Genomic DNA, 18119 nt, shown 5'->3' with positions numbered 1-18119 from the left:
TTGGGGTCCACTGAGAACCCCAGATCTTTCCCATGCCATTGTCTAGCCCCATTTCTCTCATCCTTTATAACTGTCCTTTACATGAAAAATTAGAGGGAAAAGAAAAGAGAACGAAGGAGACAAAAAGAGAGATGGATAAAGACTGTTTGGACAGCCGAGTTTGAATCATCTCTAACACTTACCAGTTATACAACTCTGGGCAAAGAATTTAATTTCTCTAAGCTTCATTTCCCACATCTGTAAAATGGGGATGATAATACCACTATAATTCCTACCTCAAAGAGCTGTTGAGAATCATCAGATGGGCTAATTATATAAAGATCACTATATAAATGGCAGCTATCATCATTATAAAGATGAAGGAAGTAAAAGAGGAAAACTGGGACCCAGAGCAAAGGGAGATGGGTGGGGAGAGATGGGACACCTTCTCTCTTCCTGTCTATCCCTTGAATTAGCAGCAGCTGGAGAAATCATGAAAGACAACTGCTAGGAAATGGTATCTGATTCAGGGTTAGAAGGGAGAGAAAGAAGAGCTTCTCTCTCTCCAGTACCTGACATCCCAAGGGCTGTCCCCAAAGCCCTAGCCAAATGAGAGTCTTGCAGGCACCCCTTCAAACCAGGCACTGCTCTTCAAATGTCTTTTAAGTGAACACTGGGAGAATCAGCAAGTGAGCTGCTAGTTCCAAAAAGGGAGAAGTAACCTCCTTTACAGTGCCCAGGAATAGTGGGACCGACCATATAATCTTTGCAGATCCTAGAACCTTTCCAAAACCGAGTCCTGGCAAGGCCCATCAGTCTACTTATCTCTCCACCTCTTTGCCCCTGTATCAAGGCCCACATCCGTGGTGATGCCCTCCTGTCCCGATACCGCAGTTCTCCCAATGTACTTAAAATCTAGACAAGTCATAATCATGCACTGGTATGTAGTAGCTGGAGTGTTGGATATGAAATCAGGAAGACTTGGGTTCAAATCCTGACTCTGAAACTTACTAACTTTGTGACCCTGGGCAAATCAAACCTCTCTGAGCCTCAACCTGCTTACTCATCTGTAAAATAAGGCAGTTGGAGAAGCTAGCTTCTAAATCTATGACCCCCTCATTATCCCACTGGCTACACACATAGCAAGCTCCATGCTAAGCCTGATGTGCAGTTATGTCAATGCTCAGCTCTCTTGATGGATAACTGATACATGCTGGGAAGGAGAATGGGAACTTTTCTTATAGGGGGACCCAGGTACTCAGGTCATGGGGGTGCCCACTCTGAGGCCAACTGCTTGTGCCGTGGCTGGAGTTCCATACAGACCGCCTCTCCCTGGAGACAGCTCCCCTATGCATGGGTAAAGCCGGAAAGGGAACCGGCTGTATTGATTGGGGAAGGGGGGAGGGAATAGGGCAGAGGCCTCCTTAATGGGGTTACTGGAGTTCAGCCAAGCCCCCAGCTGTGGGGGAGGAGACAGTGACAGAGACGGCCAGAAAGACAGACTGAGGGACAGAAACAGAGAGAAGCTAAGACTTACTCCAAGGAGGGATGAGGCTGAGAGCGAAGTCCCTTCCCTGCCCCCACCGCCTCCTCATCCTCAATCATATAAGATTATAGGATTTTGAGTCAGAAGGAATCTTAGGAAACATCCAAAGCAAACCCCTCAGCAGGAAACTGAGGCCCAGAGAGGGGGAAGAAACTTGCCAAGGTCACACAGGTAGTGAGCAGCCAAGCCGAGATTAGAACATAGATCCCTTGACTCCAAACTCGGGGGTATTGGCACGGCACGGCACCGCACCGCACCGCACCACACCACACCACACCGCACCGCACCGCACCACACCACACCGCACCGCACCGCACCGCACCGCACCGCACCGCACCGCACCGCACCACACCACACCACACTACCCTCCCAGGAAATGCTGAAGAAGGTGACCTCTACTGTGCCTCAGCAGATCCATCTCCATCCCCCTCACCTCACCCCGGGCGAAGGCCTGGAGATTATTTATATGCACAGCCTGACTATTAACCCTGCCCAGATCTCCTCCCACTCAAAAGGAAAGGCTCCTTAGGAGAGGGGAAACCAGAGCTCTCCCCCAACACCTGGGTTCCCCCAGGGTAAGGCTATCTAGCTCCCTCAGGCTGAGGACTCCCTCATGGAGAGAACCACATCTCTCTCCCAACCCCCAGATCTGGGGCTCTTCAAGAGAAGGAAAGGTACTTCTCTCCATCCCAGACCACAGGCTACTTGAAGTGGGGGGGGCTGAGTTTCCCAGCCCCCCCAAACTAGGGACTCCCTAAGGGCAGGAGTTGGATAGTCCCCCTCAGACCAAGGGCTCCCCCAGGGCAGAGAGAGAGGAGAGGGAGCCCCAGTCTAGAGGAGGGGAGTACAGGGGGAGGGGGAACCTGTCAGCAAAGGGTCCATGAAGCATCCCAGACCCTGGCCAGAAACTCCAGATGTTTAATTAAAGAAAAACAACAAACCGGCACAGGGGAAGCTCCTCTCTGTTCACCTGCTAAATGAAACAACGGCGGCAGCTGCTAAGGGGTTGGGGTGGGTCCCTGGGGGGTGGGGGGGATACCCTGGCCCCTCTACTCCTCCTACCAGTTAATCAATCATCAGGGGCTGGGAGTGGGGCCTGAAGCCAGGAGAGAGCCTTGGAAACAACCCAGGAGGGCTTCCTGGGGGAGGCAGGTTCAGACAAGAAAACTATTTCTAAGTGTGCTGTGGTCTCCTGAAAAGGGCTTCCATGGTGTCTGTGTCTCTCTGTCTGTCTCCCTGTCTCTCCGTCTGTCTCTTCTCTCTATTTCTCTATTTCTTTCTCTCTCTCTCTCTCTCTCTCACACACACACACACACACTCCTACTGCTCTCCTCTTTGATTTTTTTTCTGCTTGCTAACCAGGAATGTTCCCTGGGGACTCCAGCCTGCTCTATCTCCACCTCACCCCCAGTCATGAGAATGATTCCTCAATATAATGTCCCTAGATCTGGCCACCAACACCTCTTCCTGATCATGGGGCTCTGCATAGATATTGCATCCACAGCCTAATCATGTACATCTGAAACCCAAGTTTCCCCTCAGCCCCCAGTGACTTCTGGCAAGTCTCTCCATTCTAGGTCTCAGTTTCCTACTGAGGGATTCACGCTGAAGCCCTCGAGCTGGGCTCTCTCCACTCATGGGGAGAAGGAAAAAGCAGCCTCCATCCCTGACCCTGGGGAGGTGACAGTCTGATTGAAGAGAAAGAGATTCAGGTGCAGGAAGCCATTAGAGAATAAAACAGCTCAGTCTGTGATGAAGGACAGACAGTGTGTGGCTCAGATGCTAAGCAGTTGAGGAGGCCAGAAAAGGGAGAGAGCCATGTGGCTGCAACAGTCAGGGAAGGCTTCCTGAAGGAGCTGGAATTGAGTTGGGCCTCAAAGGTGGCTCCAAGAAAGGTGGGGGAATCATAGGCATCTGGGGGTGGGGAAGGGAAAAGAATACAGGAATCATCCTCTTGGCTTCTTTTCCCTGGGCAGATCCCACCTGGGGGAAGGGAAGCCCATGAGAGAAAAACAGAGATGGAGAAATAGAAATTAGCAGTGAGAAAAGTACCCAACCACAACTCAAAATGACAGGGCCCCAGGAATAGAAATGGGGTGGGGGAGAGAGAGAGAGAGAGAGAGAGAGAGAGAGAGAGAGAGAGAGAGAGAGAGAGAGAGAGAGAGACTGGAACTAGAAATGGACAAAAAGAGACACAAGGGACAGAAACAAGGGCAAAGATATGTGAAAACAAGGACAGAGAGAAGCAGTAAGAGAGTGATGAAGACAGACACAGGCCAAAGGATAGAGATAGGCTGAAACAGCCTTGTACACACTCAAGAGCCAAGGAGGGAAATGGAAGGGGGAAGAGGGGGAGGGGAGAGTCAAAGTCAGTTATAGAAGAAGAGAGAAGAGTCAGAGAAGGAGAGGAGACAGAAATGGAAGAGGAAGGGGGAGAAGAGGGAGGAAAGAGAGGAGGGTGGGAGAGAGAGAGAGGAGGGAGGGAGGGAGGGAGAGGGAAGAGGGAAGGAGAGAGAGGGAGGGAGGAGGAGAGATGGAGAGAGAGAGGGAAGAGGGAGGGAGAGAGAGGGAGGAGGGAGGGAGGGAGAGAAAGAAAGAGGCAAAGGGAGGGGGAGAGAGAGAGAATATGCTCTCAATAGCAACCACTACCTAAGGCTCCCTGATCTTTTAGCCTTCAGTACCTAATCCTCTGCCCTGAACTCCTACCTTCCCCCCATTCCTCCCCCCATTTTGTGGGTTTTTCTAAAAAAACATCTTGGATTAACAACTTGGGAAGAGACAGATGTTGGTCACAATGACACCATCAGAAGTGACACTACCTAGGAACTATCTTATCCATTATCTCAGGGGCCACCAGAGATCGGTCCACCCACGGCATATTTACCCCTCCTCAGATTCTCTTTGGGGCAGCTAGGTAGAAGAGGGCGCACCAGGCCTGGAGTCAGTCTCTTCTTTCTGAGTTCAAATCTGGCCTCAGACATTTACTAGCTATGTGACCCTGGGCAAGTCACTTAACCTGTTTGCCTCAATTTCCTCATCTGTAAAATGAGCTGGAGAAAGAAATGGCAAACCACTCTGGTATCTTTGCCTAGAAAACCCCAAATGGGGTCACAAAGACTTGGACATGACTGAACAACAACAAAGGTTCTCTATCCTGACCTAATTTGATCTTTTAGGTCGCCCTCTGTCACCTTCAGAGGACACTTTCAGCTATCTAACCCCAGTCCCTCCTATAGTATTTGATGAAGTGTGACTGGACCAGACGAAGGGGTCTGAATCAGGGCAGCAGTAGGTCTGACCAGTTGTAAACATCTGCTAGCCGGTTGCACCGAGCTCAGCCACACCCCTCTCCTCCACTCCGCCCCTTCCAAAAGATTCATACCCTTCAAGACTAATTGGATTCTAGGGGCTAATAAACTTAACTCCTGCCTCCCCTGGGAACATGGGCCCCCTTGTTACCTCATTAGCCACCTCACAGGGAGCCAGTGACCCCTGGCCTTTGATTCCTGGACAGGGAGCAAACATCTGGCCTAGCTATAGGACTTATGGTCTCTCCCAGATCCCCCAGAGCCAGAGGCCCACCATGGCTAAGCCCCAAGGGAGAGAGAGGGGAGAAAATGGTCAGAGAATATTCTCCAGGGAGTCTAAAAGAATAGGTTCTGGTCACAGGAAGCAGAAATCACATACAAGTCAGTGTCACAGTCTGAGATGGGAAGGAGGATGAAGATGGTCAGTGAAGCTGTTGGAATATGATCTAGGATGGAAGAGGTCATGGGACCCAAGAATACCAGAGTAAAGAGATTTTCTCTCGGAGGGCCTTAAAGGAGAGAGAGACAGAGTAGCTGGGAGAAAACTTGTTTATCCCTGTCCCTGAAAGGCCTCATTTCCTCTGCCCCTGCCCCCACCCCCACCCCCACCATCCTTTTGCACGAGAAGGACCCTACTCCCTCCCACTACAGCCTCTAGTGCCTCATTCCCTCTGGGCCTACAGGTTAAGAGCCCCCACTTAGAATCAGACTGTCAGAACTGAAGGAACAGTCAAAAGTTCCTTCCTCTAGTGAAGGGGTTCTTAACCGACAGTCTAGAAACTTGTGATTTCATTGCACACACTTGTGTCACACAGAGACACACATGTGTATATATAGACACATATATTATAATGTTATGGGCCTAGCACCTCAGAAGTTTTCTGGGGTACATCAAAGAACCTTCTCCTTGAGAAACTAAACCAAAGGACAGATACATCTAAAGAGATAAGTGGAACCTGATCAGGACTGAGCTAGCTCCCCACCACCCTTCATTCCAGTCTCCCTCACCCCTAGGGAGATCAAATTAGGTGTGGCTGCTGCCTTTGTGGTGGGAGGAGCAAAGAGATGGCTTGAGAGATCCAAAGCTACCCCTCATCCAACTCCCCCAGCCACCACCAGTGGTGGATGATCCTCCCTCAATAAGGGAACTTTCCACAGTCAGACCTCTATAAAAGTACCTGCCTGTCTCCTGCTTGAGGAAATAGGTATCTCAGAGCCTCTGTGTTTGTGCCTTTTCCCCATGAGAAGTCCAAGGATTTCTCTCTTGGTTTCCCTTCCCTAGCCCCTAAATAAACTATTATTTTATTCTAATTGGTTCTGTGTGCAAGAGGGTGTAATTCTTTAAAGAGGAATTCCTAAGGACCCCTACCCCAACCCCTATCCCAAACCCCCCCCCATATTTCCCCATAACAATATAATGTGATATATGTGAGAGAGATGTCTCACATATATGATATATCCATAGATTTTCAAAGTGCTAAGTGGAGTTCACCTATATCTCATAATTCATTTATTCAGCAAGAATGCTATGTGCCTGGAGCTATAGAGATTCAGGGAGAAAGTCTCTGCTTTCCCTCTCATACGTACACACACACACACACACACACACACACACACACACACACACACACACGTGTGCACTGTCTTCTCTCTCTCTCTCTCTCTCCCCTTCTGTCCTCCCCAGTTCTTTACCCAACAGTTGTCCCTGTGGTCCACTGCCCATTTTGAGGGGTTGTTACATTAAAGAGTTTTGAAAGTCCTGACAGGGTTGCTATAAAAGAAGAGAATGGGAAAGAGAAGATGGGGCCCCCAAAACTCTCTAGATCGCCATCATTTTTGACCCGCATCACAAAGTTCTTCCTAACACCTAACCTCAAACCTTCATACCTATTTCTTCCTAACCTGACCACAGTAGGAAGAAATAATGGAGTGAGTGAAAGGGAATAGTGTATGTGTCCCTAATCTGTGAACTTTAGGGGGCATTTGTCCTCCACTGGCCCTGGCCCCCATCCTTCCCCACCTCCCCCACCACAGCCCCTGGGGCCAGGAATCGGTTACAAACGTCCGGCCACATGTGCTGTCCGTCAGCAGCCCAGCCACATTTTCCAGAGCAAAGGAAAGATAGGGCTGCATGGGAAAGGTTTGTAAGCCAAGCTCTCTCAGTCCAGGTCCCCCTCCCCACCAGGAACCAGAGGAGGGAACACAACCGGTGGGGAAGTGGGGGTGATCCTTAAAGACCTTCCATCCATTCTCTTCCTGATAGCAGAAAGGCTATAGATTCGATGGCAAAAGGACCTTCCCCATCAAGGGGCCAGGGTTGGAGACAGGGAGAGAGGGAGGAGAGGCTGGGAAGAGGGAGGATGCACCCTGGGTAAGAATGCAGGGGGAAGCACCAGCCCTGGATTCAGGAGGACCTGAGTTCAAATCCAGCCTCAGACACTTGACACTTACTAGCTGTGTGACCCTGGGCAAGTCACTTAATCCTCACTGCAATGCAAAAAAAAACCCAAAAAACAAAAACAAAAAAGAATGCAGGGGGAAGACCCACAAAAGTGGGGACAGGTCAAAGATGGTTCTGCCATCCACATTCAGAGGAGTGAAGTGAGAAAGATTTGGGTGGAGGCAGAATAGAAGTAGTAAGATAAGTGTCCATATGCCACACTGTTAAACTGTAGGGGCAGGGGAGGAGACTGTGGGGCAGAGGCTGAGACAGAGGTGTTGGGGGTAGGAGCATACAGGAAGGGCTTCCTGAAAGAGGAAGAACCATTCCCTGCCCCTCAACTCCTCTCCTTGGCTCCATCACAAACACTACCCAACCCCACCACATATAGGGGCTCTGGTAGGGATTTATGGTGGAGGAATCCAGAGGGGGATCATCACTCCTGGAAAAACTCAGAATAAAGGAAACAGGACAGACCACACCCTCCCATCATTCCCCATGTTCTCTAGGAAATTTCTCAGACTGGAAATTTATGTCTGTGTTCCTCCTCCATCATACAAGGTTGTTGCTCCCAGGTGCTCTGAGCCCCTGTGTGTATGCACATAATTCTGCATGTAGTCACATGTATAACAACATCATCTGGGCATTACACATATGTAGTTGTGTCTACATGTGACATAACACTATGAACATATGCATTCGTGTGTCTACTTGTATGTTTCCTGTCTTGGGAACTCCCTCTACAAATGTAGATGGGCAACTGTTCAGTCTGCTAGAGCTCTCTAGGACACTGAGAAGGTTGGTTACTTGCCCAGGGTCATGTGACCAAGGCAGTATTTGAACCCAGGGCTTCCTGACTATGGAGATGTGCTCTCTCCATGACTGCTTGTCTTTCCTCCTTCCTCTTTCTCTCATTATATGTGCATACAAATGTATAGATATAATACACGGGTTGAACATTTTAAAGCTTTAATAAACTGCTTTGGGGATACCCTATACATACATGTATATGCATGCTAACGTGTGTGTGCATGCATGTGTGTATGCAACCTACATTGTGGCAAGGCTAGGTGTGTGTGCGCATACACAGGTAGAGTGGGGAGTGTTTCTGTCTGTACATGTCATTATGCCGCACTGTCCTATACATCAGCAGGAAAGCTACCTGCAAAGTATGACATGACAAACACCAGGAAGATCTACTCCCAGTCTAAAAATGTCTCCCTTTAACTACCTGTCAAGGTGCCTGCAATTCTCCTATTAAAGCTTCACTGCTCTGGGTTAGAGAATCACACATTGTCAAAGTTGGAAGGGAACGAAAATATCCCCAAGAGTCAGTCCCTTCTGAAGCTCAGACTTGACCAAAGTCCCACAGGGAGTTACTGACAGAGAGAGGACAAGAACCCAGTGTGCTCCTGTTTCTGGGTATGCTGTGTGAGCATCCAGCAAAGCACTTTGTAAATATTGTCTCACTTTCTCTTCCCAACCAACCTGGGAGGTAGGTGCTAGGAGGGAGACTTCCTGGTACCACTGAGGGTAGGATGAGGAGGGGGACATGAGGGAACCCAGGAACAGCAGCCCCTCAGACATGTCATAGGATGGACACACACACACACACACACACACACACACACACACACAGAGTTGCAAGAGGGTGTATCAGATGACCCGAGAGGGCCCCCTGGCAGGGTGATCTACCTCACAAATATTCTAGGAGCTGAGGGTGTGAACTGGAGAATCAGAGAATTGAGGGATTAGTGGGGGTGAGGGGGGGTGGAGGGAGAGTGATTGCTGACAGATGGAGTTAATTCTGTCCAGCTCCCCCAGCCCTTCCCTACCAGCCTGACTTTGAGAGTCCCGGGGAAGGACATCCATGCCTCCCTAATTGCACTCCCCATTCTCCCCCTCCCTGACACCACACATCTCTGAGGAATTCTCTCCTGCTATCGAATCTTGGTTCCTCCCTTCCTGTCCTCTGGTCCCCTCCAGATCTTTTCTCCATATTTATCTTCCCCTGGGCTTTTGCCTCCCCCACAGACAGGGGAGACAGTCCCATGGAGACTAGGCTATATGGGTGCCTTGGTTGGAGGTGGCTCCTCTGATCTCTGAGGACTATCCAGTCAGCAGCCCAAGTCCCACAACATCTCCAGGGGTACTACCCCCCCCATGCCCAATAAACAGGAGTTGGAGAGGGGAAGTAATACTCTGAGCTAAGGCAAAGTTTGGATATGTGTGTATATGTGCTTGGGCACACATCCTGAAGTCTAAACATGCATCTGTCCAAGGTGTGGAAGTCTGTGTGCACATGAGTATATGCAAAGGGATCTGTGGGTCTTTCTGCATGCATACGCTGTGTGGGGCTGGAGAAAGGAGGGTGACCCCCAGTCCTCATGTCTGATCCTGCAGCTGGGAGAACACAAAGCAGAAAGCAAACAAGACTTCCCAGGGAATAAGAGATCCGGGGTTCTTGATCACCTGAGGGAGTGACCCCCTCTGGGTAACTACCTGGGCTACTTTCCTGTGGAGAGTGGGCAGAAAAGGATGACCCAAGGAGGTCACCCCATGCCCTGAGATCCTGAGGGCATTGGGGGGTGGAGATGGGGGAGGGGTGTCACATCAGCGATGAGAGTTAGCTGGTAAGGCTGGGAGTTTTCCCTTTCATGTGGATGAAGGAATGCCAGGCCATGTGCCAAGGGTCAAGTTACCCATGGCAGGGAGGCAAGGGGCGGGGGTAGGATGGGGGGGGTGGTGTTGGCAGCCTGGGCCCTGGACACCCAAGCACTGGGGGAGGGGGAGGGGATTCAGCATGGGCAGTTCACAGTGATCTGTGCTGTAGAGCACCCAAACACCCAAGATGTTCCTCCAGAGACAAGAAACAACTCCTCATCCCAGCCTCCTGAGTGCAGAAAGGGGAAATCGAGATGGATGGGCTGTGGACTAATCCACCCTTTGCTCACCTGGGTCCCTTATAGGAGAGGAGAAAAGGAACAAGGGCCTGTATTGTTCCCCTTTTCTCTCAGGTTCCATGCCCCCCACCCACTTCACAGGCCACCTGATGAAATGAGGTGCAAACAGAGGTGGGGGAAGATGGGGGAGAGGGAGGGAGGGGGAAGAGAAAGCACAGCAAGAACAAAAGACACTCCTGAGCAGCCTCAAGTATCCTGGATGGTGAAAAGAGCACTGGGGGAGAATCAGAAGACTTGGGTTTGAAACCAAGTTGTGGCCTGGGGCAAATCTCTCAGCCTCAGTTCCCTCTGTTGTCAAATGAAGAGACTAGACTAAGTGATCCTTAAGATCTCTTCCAGCCCCAAGTCTATGGTCCTATGTATGAAACTGAGAGGAGAAGAGGTGACTCAGTCATGGAACAGTTCAACATTGCCATTAGTCTCAGGAGGAAGTTACTGTAGGGGCAGCTGGGTGGCTCAGTGGATAAAACACTAGCCCTGGATTCAGGAAGACCTGAGTTCAAATCCGGCCTCAGACACTTGACACTTACTAGCTGTGTTACCCTGGGCAAGTCACTTAACCCTCACTGCCCCACCAAAACAAAACAAAAACAAAAAAAAGAAAGTTATTGCCCAGTTCAATTCTCACCTCTTCCAGGAAACTTTCAGAGACTTCAAAGGAAAGCTAGAAAGCTCCTTGTTCCATACCCTTTCCTGCCTGAACTTGGATTTCATTTGCTAAGATGCCATTTGCTTGGTTGGGGAGAGAAAGTATAAATTATGAGGACTCTCAAGAAGACTTTGGGGGGGGGCATAGAGATGGGGTCAAGAAGACCAAGGGGAAGGCAGAGGGGGAGGGAGGAGTTCACAGGAAGTATGGTTATAAGAGTTTTGGGTGGGGCAGAGGGAGTGATTCCACATGTGAGGGCCTAGGGGGAGAGGACAAAGTGGCCAACACTGGCAGGGGCCCCAGTCAGAGAGGAAATTCCTTCCGGGGAGGTTGGGATGAGGAGCCTAGCTTTGTCCATCCTGGCAGGGGTTGGGAGGAAGGCGGGAAGGGAAGGAAGGGGGAGAGGCGTCAAAGGGGGTCCAAGGCAGCAGCAGCAGCAGCAGCAGCAGGAGGCAGCACAGAGGATGTGTAGTTACCAGGATGAGGGAGGCCTTCAGGCTGTCCCCGACTACCCCTGCCAACGAGTTGCCTTGTGCCCATGTCAGAAGAGGGAGGGACTGTGTCTACCCTTAGGCCAGGGGTTCTCCAAGGGTATTTACCTCATATCATAATAATCACTGACATTTGTAAAGTACTTCAAAGGCTCCAAAGTGTTTTACACACATCCCTTTGTCTGAGCCTTAATAACAGCCCACTGAGGCAGGTGCTATTATCCACATTTTATGGATGTGAAAACTGAGGCTCAGAGAGGTTAAATGACTTGGCCACACAGTTAGCAATAGTCAAAGATCTTCCTGCCTCTAGGCCCAGTGCTATCCACCATTACAGGTTTTCCTGTATCCAAATCAAATACACTATCCCCTCAGCCACATGACCTTTCTCTCATAGATAGGGCTATAGCACCCAGTGTGGGACTATCTTCCCCCCTCAGACAGAGTCTTCCCAAGGATTGGTCTAGTCAAAGCCAGGGGGCTTCCTATTCTTCCTCTGACAGTTTTGGGGCAGCTAAGTCTTTCCCCAGGCCTCAGTTTCTCTACCTGTTGAATAGCTATGTGGGAAGGGGAGCATAGACAGCCAAAAGGTATTGATAGTTCTCTAGTCTATACCTAGAGAAAGAAGAGTAGAGTCTGATAAAAATCATTTAAAAAATATAGAGAATCAAAACCCACTTGTATCTGGACATGGGGGAAAGAACAGGATCTTCAGAATGGTAAGTCTGAGAGGTCAGTCTGCTATTGGACCCTCAGAACACATGCTTATGGTACTGGAAGTTCAGTATGGATTGAAGTGAAAGTTCCAGGGAAAGACACCCTGAGGGAGTCTTTAGCTCCCTTATTTCCTGCTCTCCCCACCTCCCCACAGCACATTCACACACATAATTCACAAAGCAGATAACAGAGAGGTGATCACACACACACACACACACACACACACACACACACACACACACACACACACCTTTCTTCTGAAATTTACCCTAGGGCCAGGAGAAATGGAGCAAAGGCATTGAACCTTCCCTAGGTGTCCTAGGTCACCAACATCAAGACACAGGGGCCCCTCCCCTATCTCTCAAGTAGGAGGGGGCCTGGAATAGGGGCTGGCTTTTCAGACCTTGGGGGAAGCTCAGACAGTCTGAAGAGCTCCCAATCCTCTCCCTTCCTCTTGCACTGGCTGGGGGCTGGGGTTCCTCAGCAGGCAATGGCTGGTTTCTGCTCAACTTCAGAGGTTAATTCAATCTACACCCTCTCTACCCTAATTTCAGCTGAAAGTCTTCCTAGAATTGGAAGGAAGCTCATACCCCCCCCACTCACCCCATGAGGCAGCTCATTCTACTTTGGGGCAGGTCTAACTCTTAGGAAGTTTTTCTTTATATCGAGCTTAATTCTATTGCTCTGAAACCTCTGCCCATTCCTCTTGGTTATGCCCTGTGGAGTCAAGCAGAACAAGACTAATCTGTTCTCTTCTGACCCAGGCTGACCCAGGACTCTAGGCCAATGTTACATGGGGTGAGGAGACTCACCAATCAGTGCAGCTTAGCTCAGAGAGACCCAAGACACCCAGGCCCCAGACCAGGACCACTCCACAGGGTTGGGGGTCACACCTTTCCTCCCAAATGGGGCGGAAACCATGTGTCTCTGATTTGGGGGCAAGAGTAGGTTGAGCATAACAGGATAGTCCGGAGAAAGGGTGGGCCTGCTGCAGGAGGAGGGGGATGGCCGGCATAGCTGTCTGGCCCTGGGGCCCCAGGGCTGGGAACAGGGCTTGGGTTTCCTCTCTGACAGGGACCAGGTTTCTCGGAGGGAAAGGAAGAAAGAAAAACAAAGAAAAGGAAGAAAAGGAGCCACTCTGTGCAGCTGGAGTCCAGCTGAGGAGTAGAGATCCCCCTCCCAGGCAGGGGTGGGGGGGCGGGAGAGGAGAGTGATGAGGGAGAGAAAGCAAGCGTGAGAGTGTGAGTGTCAGTGTGGAAGGTTTGTGTGCTGTAGTGTCTATGTGATGGTGTAAGCCTGTGTGTGAGAAAGCTAGGGCGTGCCTGTGTGCTCAAGACTGTGTGTGGTTGGGAGACAGTGTAGGACCACAAATAGATGTGTTAATGAGCGTGTCTATCAGTACATGAAGAGTATGTCTGGATAGGTACAGAAGTTTGTGTGCATGCGCACGCTCATGCATACTTGTATGGGTCTCTTTGTACGCCCATCTGTCTGTACCCACATGTGCATTTGTAAGCGTGAGTGCATAGACCTGTGTCCAGAGAAAGACTACCTGTGCCAACGTGGGACCCTTCCCACCTAGGAGTAAATACCCATGTCTGCCTGTGTCCACATGTGTGTGTGTGCGTGTGTGTGTGTGTGTGTGTGTGTGTGTGTGTGTGTGTAGCTCCCTGGAGGGGTTTGTTTGTTTTGCTCCTAATTCAGTTGTTTTTCCATGTCCTTTCCCACCAAACCGCATGTTTTTTCCTTTCATCTCGCCAGCAGGCCAGGGATGGGAGCCCACAGCACGAACGTCCTAGCAGGGTAGGGGTTGGAGGAGGAAGAAGAGAGAGAGAGAGAGAGAGAGAGAGAGAGAGAGAGAGAGAGAGAGAGAGAGTGTGTGTGTGTGTGTGTGTGTGTGAAAGCCCACAGCCACTAAAACTCTCCAAACACCCACTGTTTCCAGCCTGGCCCGGCCTGGCCCCCGGCAGAGCAGCATTGCCAGCTAAACACAGAACCACCCCCCAAGGCCCCACTTCCCCAAACAAGCTTCTTCTCTATACTCCCTGCCTCAAAGACCTAGCCAGGGGGATAAATGCCAAACTCCTCAGCCTGGCATTCCAGGCCCCAAGCTACCTCTGCGGCCTTATCTCCCACTGCTTCCCAACACCCCCCATCTACTTGAATCAAGCAGAGTTCCTCAATCCCCATCCACCACTTGCCTCCCAACCTTTGTTCAGACCTCTCACTAACCTGGAACATCCAGCCTTCTCCCCTTGGAATTGACGTGTCCAGGTCCTCTCTTTCAAAGTGTGGCCCTTAACTCTTCCTAGAGGGCTTCCCCGATTGACCCCATCCAGTTGTTCACAACATGGCTCCATGAACCCTAAGCAAATCTACTGTTTTCATTAGGACCCATGTGTGTTATCTCTATGTTCTTGTTCCAGTCTGGTCTTGCCTATGTGAAGCACCTTCCTTTAAAATAATATCCTCCTACTGCCCACCTTCCACATGGATCTACCCCCCCCCCCCCCGCCACAACAATCTGACTCCTGCCCCCACCTCTCTACTGAAACTGCTCTTCTAATTGTCAGAGTCACCAGTCTATTTGGCCTGCTGGAGGCATTGCTGCTACCAACCATTCCCTCCTCTCACGGCGCCTTCCTCATCTTGACTTTGGGGGCACTGAACTCACCTGGCTCTCTTCCTCCCTCTGTCAAAGTGAATGCATCCCAGGGAGCCAGTTTTAGAATAAGGTGAAGGCACCAACTTCTTTGCCCATGCCAGTCTTCTCTGTCTCCTCTTCTTCCAGCCCCCAAAGGAAGGTTTCCTTCATCTGCTTCGGTGCTCAGCTCCTGAAGCACCCCCTCCCCTGGGGATTTCATAGACTCACTGAACTTTAAGACCAGAAGGGACCTTGGGGGTCTCCCAAGCCAACCCATGCTGAAATAGGAATCTTCTGGATGACATCTCTGCCTGGAGACCTTTGGTGCTACATGAGTCAAGAAATGATGCTCTGCAAAAATCCAGGTTACAGACAATACTCTCCATCTCTGAAACAGTAGAGAGCCAGCTGTTTCATAATGAAAAGAAATGGCCCTGGAGCCAGGAACACCCGAGTTCAAATCCAGCCTCTAACATCCTAACTGACAGGGTAACCCCAGGCAGCTCACTTTAACCTCTTAGCGTCCCAGGCAATGCCCCAGGGCCATAAGTTGAAGAGAAGGTGCCAACCCGCATTGGTAAAGCTAATTTCCTCAGCTGAGATTTCTCAGTACCAGTGAATGCAGAGGTCCCGCTCAGCACCACCACCAGATCAATAAGTTTTCTCAGTTAGTTCTCTAACCACTTTAAGGTCTCTGCTTAGAAACATGGGGTAACTCCCTATTATTGTCTATTGAACAAAATCCAAACTCTTGCACCAGACATTCAAGGGCTCCACGAACTGATCTGAAGCTGCCTTGCCGGCTTTAGTTCCCATTGCTGGCAAACTGGATTCCTTTCTCTCCCCACCCTTATCCCGGGCACATTTCTCATCTGTGCCTTCCCTCAGCCCATTTCTCCCACTGAGAATGCCACACACACACCTCCCAGTTTGTCTAAATCTTACTCATCCCTCATTCCAGAGCAGGTCCAACTGCCTCCAAAAAGTCCTCCCTATTCCAGCCCACGCTGACCTTCCCCCTCCCTTTCTACTCATTACAGAACTAGAATGTAAACCACCCACTCTGACTCTGATCACCAAGTGCCATTCTATTTCATGTGTGGATTTTGTGTCTAACTAGACGATGAGCTCAACCAGCCAGGGACCATGTTTATTGTCTCTTTATTCTACCTAGCATGAAGGCTTCCAGAGCATAGATGCTCAATAATGAGCCCCAGGCAGTTCTCAAGACTAGAAGTTGCCCACGAGTGGCCAAACTACAGCTGTGAAAAGTTTCCACATTGGGAGTTCCCTACCAGGAAGAAATCATAGGTCTCCCACCAGCAGCACCAGCAACCACCACTGCCACACACAAACTGAAAATATGATTTTTTAAATAAAATTATATTCCTGTCTCCAGGTGTTTGTCAGCCTGGTAACTTTTTTTTTTTACTTCCTCCCTTTTGTACAAGTACCTCAAAGAGACCTTGGTGACAATGTAAGGTTTTTTTATTTTGGGCTGGACACATGATTTCACTGATGTCATCAATAAACATTTATTAAATGCCTATTATGTGCCAGGCACTGTCCTAAGTGCTAAGGATGCAAAGAAAAGCAAGACAGTCCCTACCCTCAAGGAATTCATAATCTAATGGTACAGGGATCTCCCAGTAACAAACCAAACCCTCCTAGCAATGGAAAGCAGCACGTTTTCTGCAACTTACAAGGTTATTGAGCTGCCTAGGGTAGTACTGAGAATAGTATCTATCTGAGGTGAGACTTAAAGCACACTACCTTGTGAGGGTGCGTGTGTGTGTGTGTGTGTGTGTGTGTGTGTGTGTGTGTGTGTGAGAGAGAGAGAGAGAGAGAGAGAGAGAGAGAGAGTCAGAGGGCAAGAACCCTAATTTTTCCACTCTCCCTCACTTAAACTCTCTTCTTTCCTTCAATCCAATGGTTCCTAAGACATCAGGCATTCACCCATCACCAAGGCATCTCAGAATTCTCCTCAGTTTCCACCCCACCCACTAGCTTCTTGGATAACTCACTTGGTTGTCCAGTCCTTATTCCACCCCTGACAGCTGCCCTAATGCCAGGCTCTGATGAGAAATGTATCCATTCTTCAGATAGGGAGAGGGGGAGGATTGACCATCAGGGCCTGGCGTCAATGACTTACACAAGTATCTGCAGAGATAAAGAGTACTCACACCCAGAGGGTGGAATGGGGCAGCAGGGAAAGGAAATAGGTTCATGTTCCTTCACTAGATGCTGCAGCCAGTTATAAAAGGGGGTGGGGGTGAAGGGGAAGCTTGACTCTGAATTACATCAAAGTACAGGCAATTACATTTATTTCTTTTTTTGGGGGGGTGAGGCAATTGGGGTTAAGTGACTTGCCCAGGGTCACACAGCTAGTAAGTGTTAAGTGTCTGAGGCTGGATTTGAACTCAGGTCCTTCTGAATCCAGGGCCGGTGCTCTATCCACTGCACCACCTACCTGCCCCCTGTCTGATTAGGCCTGAGCAGCCCCAGTCCCATTAGCTCAGCCTCTATCAGTGTATCTGTGTGGTCAATGGCCCTTCTGGCTTCCCAAGCCCTGTCTCCCACCTTTAAGCCTCCTCCCAGAGCTCCCTAGGCTTAAGACATATAACATACATACTCATGATCACATAAACATATAAACACAATCACCACAGACATGATCACACACAATCACACTCAGACAACCATACAACCACACGATGCATAGTCACACAGAAGACCATATACCCCACCTCGCCTACATGCACACAGGACACTTGCGGCTCCCACACTCTTACCCCAGGGGGATATTTCTCAGATTACCTATGTTTCACCTAAATTCCTCATTATGGAAGCTGTTGCCAGGATTTCTGTCTCATATCTCTGACACTCCTTGCACCATCTCCCTCAAAGGAGATTCTCTTGCCGCCCCCACCACCATGGAGAATCTACGTAAGATCCTACATCCTTAGTATTATAGTCAGTTCTCAATTATTGGAGGGAAGAGATCGCTTACTTGAGAGTGACTGTTACATTGACTCAAGGGGAGAATTGGTGACTGTTCTCAAAATATCCTGGAGAAAGACATTTTTGAATTATTGGTTCCCCATTGTGACCTCTCTTAGAGTAAAAAATCAAGAAGTGAATGAAGAAACAACCAGAGTAGAGGTAAAGATGACAGGATTATGGATCCTGGTAGAGAGCTGGAAGGGACTTTAAATCACCTAATCCAGCTCCTTCATTTTGCATGAGAAAACTGATGCTCAGATCAGTCATTGCTGAGTTGAGAGTCAGGGGTTACTGTCACCACCCACAAGCCAGATAACAGGCTTAGAGAGTGGCGAGTATCTGTCTCAGTTATTTATTATCCTGTTCATTTGGATCATGT

The 18119-nt window shown here is 49.7% G+C and overlaps 1 protein-coding gene across 1 annotated transcript in view; it reads right to left on the bottom strand.

Moving 5' to 3' along the window:
- CNTFR (ciliary neurotrophic factor receptor) overlaps nt 1-18119 on the bottom strand; it is a 48763-nt gene that overhangs the window by 16836 nt on the left and 13808 nt on the right.

This window comes from Dromiciops gliroides, chromosome 1 (genome assembly GCF_019393635.1).
Source record: "Dromiciops gliroides isolate mDroGli1 chromosome 1, mDroGli1.pri, whole genome shotgun sequence".
Lineage (NCBI taxonomy): Eukaryota > Metazoa > Chordata > Mammalia > Microbiotheria > Microbiotheriidae > Dromiciops > Dromiciops gliroides.
The sequence above is the reverse complement of the archived record's forward strand: the minus strand, read 5'-3'. Positions and strand labels throughout refer to the sequence as shown.